Here is a 9,594-nt window from a genome sequence, read left to right as displayed (position 1 = left end):
GATTTAGAAGATGCAAAGGGATAGTGGGAAGGGATATCAACATCTTTAGAATGAGCAACATGGTCAAAGCCATCAATAGACTCATGAGTAGCTTTGATAGGAACAACATTTTTAATAGAAGCACTTAAAGCTTGAGCACAATTTTGAAGTGGATGTGGAGAAGTAGAACATGAGGGGATGCTTTTATCTTGACAAGTAGCTTTGGATATCATATGAAGAGAACTTTTCTCATAATTTTCAGTAAGCTCAAGGGAGATAATGGAAGTGGTATCTTCATCATACTTAGGAGGTGGAAAAGACATAGGATATGAAGGGGTGAAATTTTGAAGATGAAAGGGTGCTTGATCTTGATCTTTCTTGAAATTTATAGCTTTTTCTTTTTGAGAGTCCTCTTGACATGGAGCCACTTCTAAGGACAAGGGAGAATGAAGAGTGAATGGAGTAGTGTTTAGATTAGGCATAGTACTGCATGAAGGTTGAGGATGTTTAGGATTAGTAGCATGGAAAAGGTTTGCAACCAAGTGAAGGTTATCTTGAGTTTCTTTTAGAGGTAGCTCTTGAGGATACACGTAGTCAATGTGGAAAGCATTAGGTTCCTTTTTTGATAGAGGCATGTTGGAAAGCTTTGAAGTGTTGGGAGATGCATGAGTGTTGGAAGAAGTGGAAGATGTAATGGAGCCACTACTACACATAGGTTCATCAACATAATCTTGCTCAAGAGAAGTATCCTCAACACATGAGTCACTAGAGGTTCCAATAATTCCATTATTAATAAGATCTTGGATTTTATGTTTCAGCTCTATACAATTAGAAGTAGCATGGTCATTAGATCGATGATAGGCACAATAGATATCCAAGAATGGGTTTCCATATGAGCTAGACTTTGGTAACATGATGATCTTATTGCCAAGAAGTTTTTGCAATGTGTCATCATAAGAATCTTCCAAGGGAGAAAAAGTTCTATTAGAATTATGTCTAGAGTCCTTTTGTTGTTTCTCAAGTGAATGGTATGCATCCATGTCTTCATCATTAGCTTGGTCAAAGATAGGTCCATCATAAAATTTTAGCATAGGCTCGAATGCCTGTTCTCTACAAAGGTCTTTAGATCTAGAAGATGAAGAAATTTGATGTCTTGAAGTAGAGCATGCAGACCTAGAAGAAGAGGATGACCTTAAAGAAGGTGACTCACATGCATGTAAAGACCTTAAGGAAGATTCATGTAATGATGCAATCTTCTCTTCTAACCTTTTCTCAAGTTTAGACTTCATTTCTGTCATGCGCTTAGATAAATGAAGGTAAGAAAGATCATTTGTCTCTTCTAGTTCTTTGTATTGCACATATAGATCTTGAAACTCTTTAGTGACATGGAGGATATCATGATCATCTAGATTTGATTGAAGTTTGGTAGCACAAGGTTTAGATCCCATAGTTTTAGATGCAAAGCCAATCATAAAATAGTCTAGAAGATAACTTGATGTTGAAACTATAGAAGGTAGAGTGTTCACTTGCCAATATAGTAGAGATAGAGATGAAAGTGACTTGTCAAACAATATGTTTAAGAAACTTACGACATGAATGACTCAAGTCAATAACTAGGCAAGATGCCAAAATAGCCAAATAGATAGAGCAAGCGGGGTGACAAGTGAACAACTCTCCAACCCAAGAGTGTAGTCAAGAAATCAAGGTAACCATTTTAGCAAAAGGATAACTAGCAAGCAAACATAGACCATGAAGATAGGAAGACCATGAGCACTAAGACAAAAGATTCACTTTAAGCATGTTCAAGCACTAGAGACATATAAAAGAAAAGTCAAATGATGAGACTCCTCTTAGCAAGCAACACAAGAAAATGTTTGCATTTGATGTTTTGACTTGGTTGACAAAGTTTGACAATAATTGATAGCATAGCAAGTTTGATTTTCAAAAGCAATTTCTTTCCAAGCAAGATAGTGACACATGGAGTAGTCTTCAAACAATCAAGCAAGGGACAAAGCAACCTTGGATGATACAAGCATATGTGAGGTCTTAAAAGAAAGCTGTATAACTATCATCAGGTGTATGTTTCAAAGATTTCCACAGGTGTACCACATTCGAGAACACATCAAGTAATATCTACCTAAAGGACATGGTTCATTACTCAACATCTTGGCCCACACTTGATGCTCCTTTGCCTCACACCAAGTGGTTTCCCACAAGATATATTGGCTTTGTCATGGAAGTGCCATAAGCACAACCAAGGGAACACATATGGTGAGTGTAAATCTTGGGGTGATCTGGGTAGTCCACTAGGATCAATCCTTGCACCAAGAAGTTGAGCGGCTAAAAAAGGTAGTTACAAACTTATGGTGTTTAGATAGGGCTTCTGTTCATAGTGTTCCTCTTGCTCCCAATTATGGGACACCTCACCTTGCGATGAGTAACCGATCTCACGATCACAAGAGTACCTTAAGCATTCTTGCCTAGTGATCTCCCTATGGTCGAAATCCCATAAGCAATCACACTAGGCGAAGACAAACACTATGTCTACCAATGTTTTGTGTCCTTGGTAGCCTTGAGTTTATAGTGGGTTGGAAGATTCGGGTAATCTGCTTGTCTGCACTTGGGTCGTTCCTCTCAGGTTGTCCGAGAGCAGGCCCTCTAAAGGATTCTAACTACACAAAGTGGATCAACTTTTGGAAGTCAAGATTTCTGGTTCACCACAAGGGTGAAGAGCATACTCTCGTATTCCAATCATTTTCTCCCAAACACACCAAGAAGATTCAGTTACCCCTTGCTTTTGAAACCAAATGGCAAGTCAAGATTTCTGATTCACCACAAGGGTGAAGAGCATACTCTCCTATCACCAAAAGATCCCAATTGTAAGTTTTAATGTGCTTAAAAATAAAAAACTAGTATATGCTACACATGTAAAAGTAAAGAACAAGAAAAATTGGGTTTTTATGCGTTGGGCAACCCTGCAAACAATCATTAGTAGCCCTTGTGCATTTGAAGCTTTGACATGCATTCTTTTTATGCAATGTTTCAATTTTTTTCATACGGATGGCAACCTGTAATCACAACTTGTTAGCACCAAAAGTTAATGTGAAATAACATAAAAATATGCAATAAAAAGTGGTTAATTGCCTCAAAAATTCAATTTATCTTCCAACCAAGTGCATGCAAAGAAAGTGCAAGTTAATCACAAATGCTCCCATTTTTACTCTTCAATTTTTACCTAGTCAACAAGATTGGACTTGTTTGCTATGATTTTGTATTCAAAAATAAAAATTAAAACAAAAGACCCCTATTAAAAATTAGAGAGCTTTCCAAAAATGCAAGAAATTTAAAAAATTCGCTGATTTGCGATCAGAAATAGATTTTTATGAAAAAAAATTAAAAACTCATAACTCCCAAAAATCACGTCAAAATGCTCTGCAAATCGGACTGAGACATTTTGAGCATATACCCAACTTGCAAAAAAAAATTTAGAACCAAACTCCAAGTGGTTTAAAAGATATGATCAAATCTTTAAACCAACTAAGTTTTTGGCCTTCAAACCAATTTACTTATGGGTTGGCCTTAAAACCAAAGTGATAATTCTACAAAAGCATTTGATTAGATCCAATATGCTGCAGTAAAAAATTAGAGATAAAAAATAAAAGCAAATGGAGCTAGAAACTTGATTCAAGCCCCACGGTGGGCACCAAAAATGTACACTAGAAATGTGTCACACTCTAAACTATTCTATCCAAACGATTCCATGAGTTGGAATGCTTGGATGCCGGCTTAGAGCTCCCTATCCACGGAATGCAAGGAGTTAGTGTTTCAGCATGAAGGCTCTCAACCAAGCCTTAGAAATGTACTTCTTGCTAGTAAACCATGCAATAGTAGGTTCTTTGAGACAAGGGCAAGAGTACAAATATCTTCAAGGAATCCCTCAAGAATGCAATGCAAGTATGGAAACTAAGCTAAGATGATAATGCAAAATGCAGCTATACTAAGCATGTATGAGATTGTTACAAAACCAAATATTTAAACTATGTGAGATTATTGCAAGAAATCAAAGTTAAACTAAAATGCAACTATGCTAAGAATGCCATATGATCTTATGCTAATGTGATGGAATGAGAGAATGAGACAAGAAATGAGAAGTTCTCCACAAAGCTCCAAAGAAACCTGTTAGAAAACCTACAGCATAACAATATTCAAATGAGGATGGATTGAGGGGGAAAGCTCTCTCCCTTTTCAAGATGTATGGACGGTAGAGATCAAGATGAAGATGGTGGATGATCAACGGTGGAATTCAAAAAGAGGAGTGATCCATGTGCACACACAAGTCAACTAATAGAATATAAGTTGACTTGTCACATAAGACAAAAGTCACAAAGCCTTTTCTTTTAATGGCAAAATAGAAAAAGGACTTTATGTGTGCACTTTAAGTGGGTTAGAAGAACGGGGTGTTTTATTTAATTAAAATGGGACATGTTCTTTTAATCAAATAATGAACTTAGGATAGCATAGTCAAACTATAGGTTATAATCAAATAAATTGATTATTAGCAATTTGGTCTAGATAAATGATTAAATTAATTTAGCCAAAATGTTGAGAAGGGGGCTAATAGTCTAGATGACCATTTTTAGGTGATTACACTAGTAATTTTAACCACTATGAAATGTTTACTAGCATTTAAAATAGTTCCTAAGTAGTATCATTTCTTCCATAACATCAGAGTTCCCCCTAAAGCTCCTTATGAACTACTAGCTTTTAAACAATAATATTTAAAAGACTTGATTTGTTCAACTCTCTCCTTCTCCATCTTTGTTTCTTGCAGCAAAAGAAAATCCAATTTATGCTCTCTAACAAAATTCCTAACAACATCAAGTTTATGACTATTATTCAATCCCCTAATATCCCAAGTAATTATTTTCATGTTTATTTTTTAGGGGTAAAATCCATAATAGTTTCCTATCTTCCATCAGCAATATTTTGCATACTTTCTATTTCTCAGGTTTTCTTAGAAGATTTCCTTCCAAGTTTCTCTAGAGTTCCAACATTTGGTTTCACCTTGACTTGCTACTCCAATTTACTACTTTGAGTCTCTACTCCTTTAGGAACTATATTACTCTTCTTTTCCATCTTTTTCCTTTGACTCATTTATGTTTCAAATCCTTACCTTCCTCATTTTCCCCCTCAGATTCAAAATCATTCCTAAAGGGAAGAATTTCTTTGTGCAAGGGTGTCTCAAGAGGCTTAGGAGTAACATTCTAATTTTCAATCAACTAGAAATTCTAGGACTCTTCCATCACCATCGATTTACTAGTATCCAACAGAATTTCACCCTCCTCTAATTCCTCCATCTCAACTAGGTCTTCCCAATTTGTCTCAGTCTTTTGATAAATAACTAATTGCTTCATCATATCCACCATATTCTCTATATTTTTCTCAAGTGTGGTAGAGTCTAGCATCACCCCAGCTTCTTGATTTTTCACTGCTCAAGTTTTCCTTCAAGGCAGAATTTGGCATTTTGCTAGTTTTCTAAAATTTTGGATTCAAGTTATCCTTCACATCTTTTGCATGAATAACTTTAGGTTTCCAAACTTTCTTCTAGATTTTTACTTCTTTCTTTTTGTCTTCCTTATCAGTCTTAGGATTGTTCTTAGCTTTGTTAGGATAGTTCTTCACCCTATGGCCCTATTTTTTTACAGGAAAAATAGGTATTTGGGAGATCTTCATATATAATTTCTTGCATTCTTTTTCCTACTTTTGAAATTAGTTCCACTTTTTCGGGGAGGTGATTCAAGTTTGCTACTTTAACATATAATCTAGCACTCTGAAGTTTAGATTTTGAGGTCATTGCATGATCCATTGCAATTAGTTCCCCAAAGGAACCAACAATTCCCTTAAAGATATCTTCATGCCAAAATTATAAAGGAAGGCTAGGAAGTCTAACCCAAATCAGAGTAGTTAAGAAGAAAGCATTAGATAAATCCATATTTGGCTCCCATTTCTTAATAGTGAGAGTACTTTTGCCAAATGACCATGGACCTTCGCAAAGAACCATATTCATATCTTCTTTGCAGTTAAAAACAAATGAAAAGAATACATTCAACATAGGAGCTATATCAACTTGACCACATATAACCCATTTCTATTTAATCATATTTTTCATAGTTTCTATATCTGGTCTAGCCCCCATGAATTTTCCCACAAGAGTAAATTCCATAGAAGGTACAAAAAAATCAATGATTGGGTCTAGAATAAATATTTGAAACTCACCTTTCTTCCAACAAGCTTTCGATGTAACCAGAGGGAAAGATGAATTTTCACCAGGTTTCCTACCAAACAGGGAAGACCATGTCCTTTGATCACCTAACCCTTTTTGAGAACCTTTTTCTTTCCTCTCGATATTGACTTCCACATTCTCCAAAGGATTCTTCTCATTCTCCAAAGAATTTGTAGTAAAAGAATCCAAGGAAAGGTCCTGGATCCCACAACTAGTTGTACTAGCATCCATAATTATTTTAGAATTTTCCAGATTTTCCTCATTTTGACCTTCTATCCCTCCAGGATCAATACCTCTTGCAAGATTCTCCCCTTCCAATTTCCTACCTAATAGGGAACCAACCAATTCAAGAACACTTACAACGCCAACCATTATCTCACTCTTGTGTTAATGAGAGTTAGTTCTTAACCAAGCAATACAAATTTTACCTTTCCAAGAGTTATTGGCTTTTATGTATTCTTTTTTATGATGATGATGAGTGGGATTGAACTTTTCAATATAATATGTTTTCTTTCTCCTTAGCCCTATGCCCCTCGAATGCTTATGGAACTTGTCCATAACAAAAGCCTTTACCTCTTTACTATCTTTATGGCATGAACTAAAGTATATCTCCTATTTACTAAACCATTTGTTGTTTTCTCACATTCAAATCTTCTTTCTTTTGCATGATGTGAATTGAAGACAATCTCATACCACCTACCAATTTCCATCTTTTTAATTCCTTTTAGTGCTTTATGAGTCTCATCATAGCAATTTCTTCGATAGGAGTGGCCCAAACTTCACTCAACATGATATTAGAAGGGACTAAACTTTTTTTATTTTGAACTTGTTTGTAATCAAGTGTTTTTTAATAATTTCCTTCCACTATAGATTAGAGGTACTACTAGCCCACAATTCACAACCAAAAGCACTAAAAGTCCAAAAAGAGTTTGGGTAGTTTTCCAATCCCATAGCTCAATCTCGCTACATCTATTTTGAAAATCCTAAAACACTTTCTAACCTCCAAATTATGCTTCTTTCTACAATATTCCTAACTTAATTATTGTTGAAGTCGTGGAACACCCCACCAAGGAAACCTCTAGAAAAAAGGATAGAACATGCACTAAAACATAAGGATTATTTTAAAGAAGAAAATACCATTAAACATTCATAACATATAACGAGATTTTACATCACAAAAGATAAATAACTGACTAATCTATGATTAAGCATTAGTGCAAGTCTCTAGAAACTTACTAGGGATCTAAGATGACAAATTCTAGATTCATATTATAGAACCAAATGAAATCCTATGATAGTTGTTCATACAATTATTCATTTAATCATAAGCTAACACTAATAAATTAACTACTAAACAACACAAAAATGTACCAAACTTAAACCTACAACTAAACCATGTCTAAAAACTAGCAAATGTACTTAACAATGTAGAGGCTCCAAAGAAAAGGCACAAGTACTAAAGATCTCATGTGCAAAAATGCAAATGAATGTGTTAAACTATAAAAAGAGAACAATCTGATAATTGTGCATGCACCAAAGGCAATGACGAGCACTAAATGGTGCAGACACTAAGCTATAAGCATTGGGACTAAATCACAAAAAATCCTAGCACAATGATTGAATAAGTCTCAATATGGTAGGGGTACTAAAGCAAATTACTAGGCAGAAGCACCAAACATCATGTGCGCTAATTTGGAAGATTTGGGTAGAAACTAAGGAAAATTGACGTAATACTCATTTGATTGGATTCCAAGGCTAAAATGTATTCCTACTCACTACTGAGGGTATGAAACATATATCATTGAGGCCTAATTCACTTAATTATAATAAATCAATCCATGATTACATTGTCCATTGCATTGTAATAAGTACAAGTACATTAATGAGATTGAAGAAGTGTAAGAAGAGAAATAAGGTAGTCATGGGTCCACATAATTTAAGCTTGTACACTAGTCCCTAACAATAGCTTTGTACCTTTAGGCCCATACCCACCATGCTCAGGAAGATAGTCATATATCCTCAATAGTCACTCAATACAATACAAGTAATGAGGCTAACATGTATAGAACATGTGAATGTACTCCAATCAAGATGATCAAATCCAATAAAAGAACCCAATACTACATCAAACATAAAGGGGAAACCATATACATAATCTCAAGGGTCACTACTCAATTCCAAATAGGGTTTGGATGGGTTTGGATGGAGAGTCCAAAAGTGGGAGTGTCATCATATGTCTTGAAAAGGAGAAATGATCATGTTGAATCAATGGATCATGCATGGTGAAGCCTTCTCATTGCATCCTTACCTTATAGGAGCACTCAAGGCATGAAAGAGGTATTATCATTATCTTGTTATTTTTTAAACCTATTATTTTATCATGTCACTTGACAATTAAGAAAAACTGGTAAAGAAACTTGCAACAAAGAATATAACCGTTTCCACATAACCCATAATAGATCTGAAATAAATACAAAATTAAAAATCCACATGCAAGAGAATAGACAACATACCCACAAAATTGTGACACAAGATATTCCCTAGGAAACCCTCATTGAGGGAAAAAACCCAGCTTCCAAAAGCATCCATCACCATGTATTATTCAGCAAAAAATACCATTGCAATACAACCATGGAAGCCTTCATGGCCATAGCCACAACTGAGAAAACTATGTGAACAAGCATGAATCCACACATCCCATGCCATACTTTCAACCTTCACAAATGCTCCCTTGGCTAACTTGTCAAGCTTTGTCCCGCTCGACTCTTGCCTTTCTTCTTCTTGTCACTCTACAACAACTACCCTTGTGGTTGCTTATATAGTAGCAAGTCCCACAAAACCACTAAGTGGTATTACATAAACCATGTGCTAAAACCATGTGCTACCTAACCCACTGGCCCCACATTTAATATTGGGCATTTAATTCTTTTTTCCAATATTAAATAATTACATGAAATATTATCACAATGTTACAATACAACTCATCAAGAATATTATATGGGAATCTTTACATGTTGCACGTCCATCTAGATGCAACATTACATAATAAAATAAAATGATAAAATATAACAATATTATGCAATGTGTGCAACACCCATTATCTCAACAATCTCCCACTTGTTGTATACATTGCATAGGGTCAATCCATAGCCACATAAATGAACAAGGCAACAATCCCTCCCAGCACATCCACCATCATAGATCAAAACACACCAAGTGCTCCATCCTGGTACCCACAACAAAATCAAAGTATCCAACATCTCAAACATGAATGATCTCACCTCCTATTATGCCACTGCCACTGGATATACATAAAGGCCATCCAAACAGAA

This window comes from Cupressus sempervirens, chromosome 1 (assembly GCF_028749045.1).
Source record: "Cupressus sempervirens isolate cs-2001-9-10 chromosome 1, ASM2874904v1, whole genome shotgun sequence".
Taxonomy (NCBI): Eukaryota; Viridiplantae; Streptophyta; class Pinopsida; order Cupressales; family Cupressaceae; genus Cupressus; species Cupressus sempervirens.
This window is presented reverse-complemented; position numbering follows the sequence as displayed.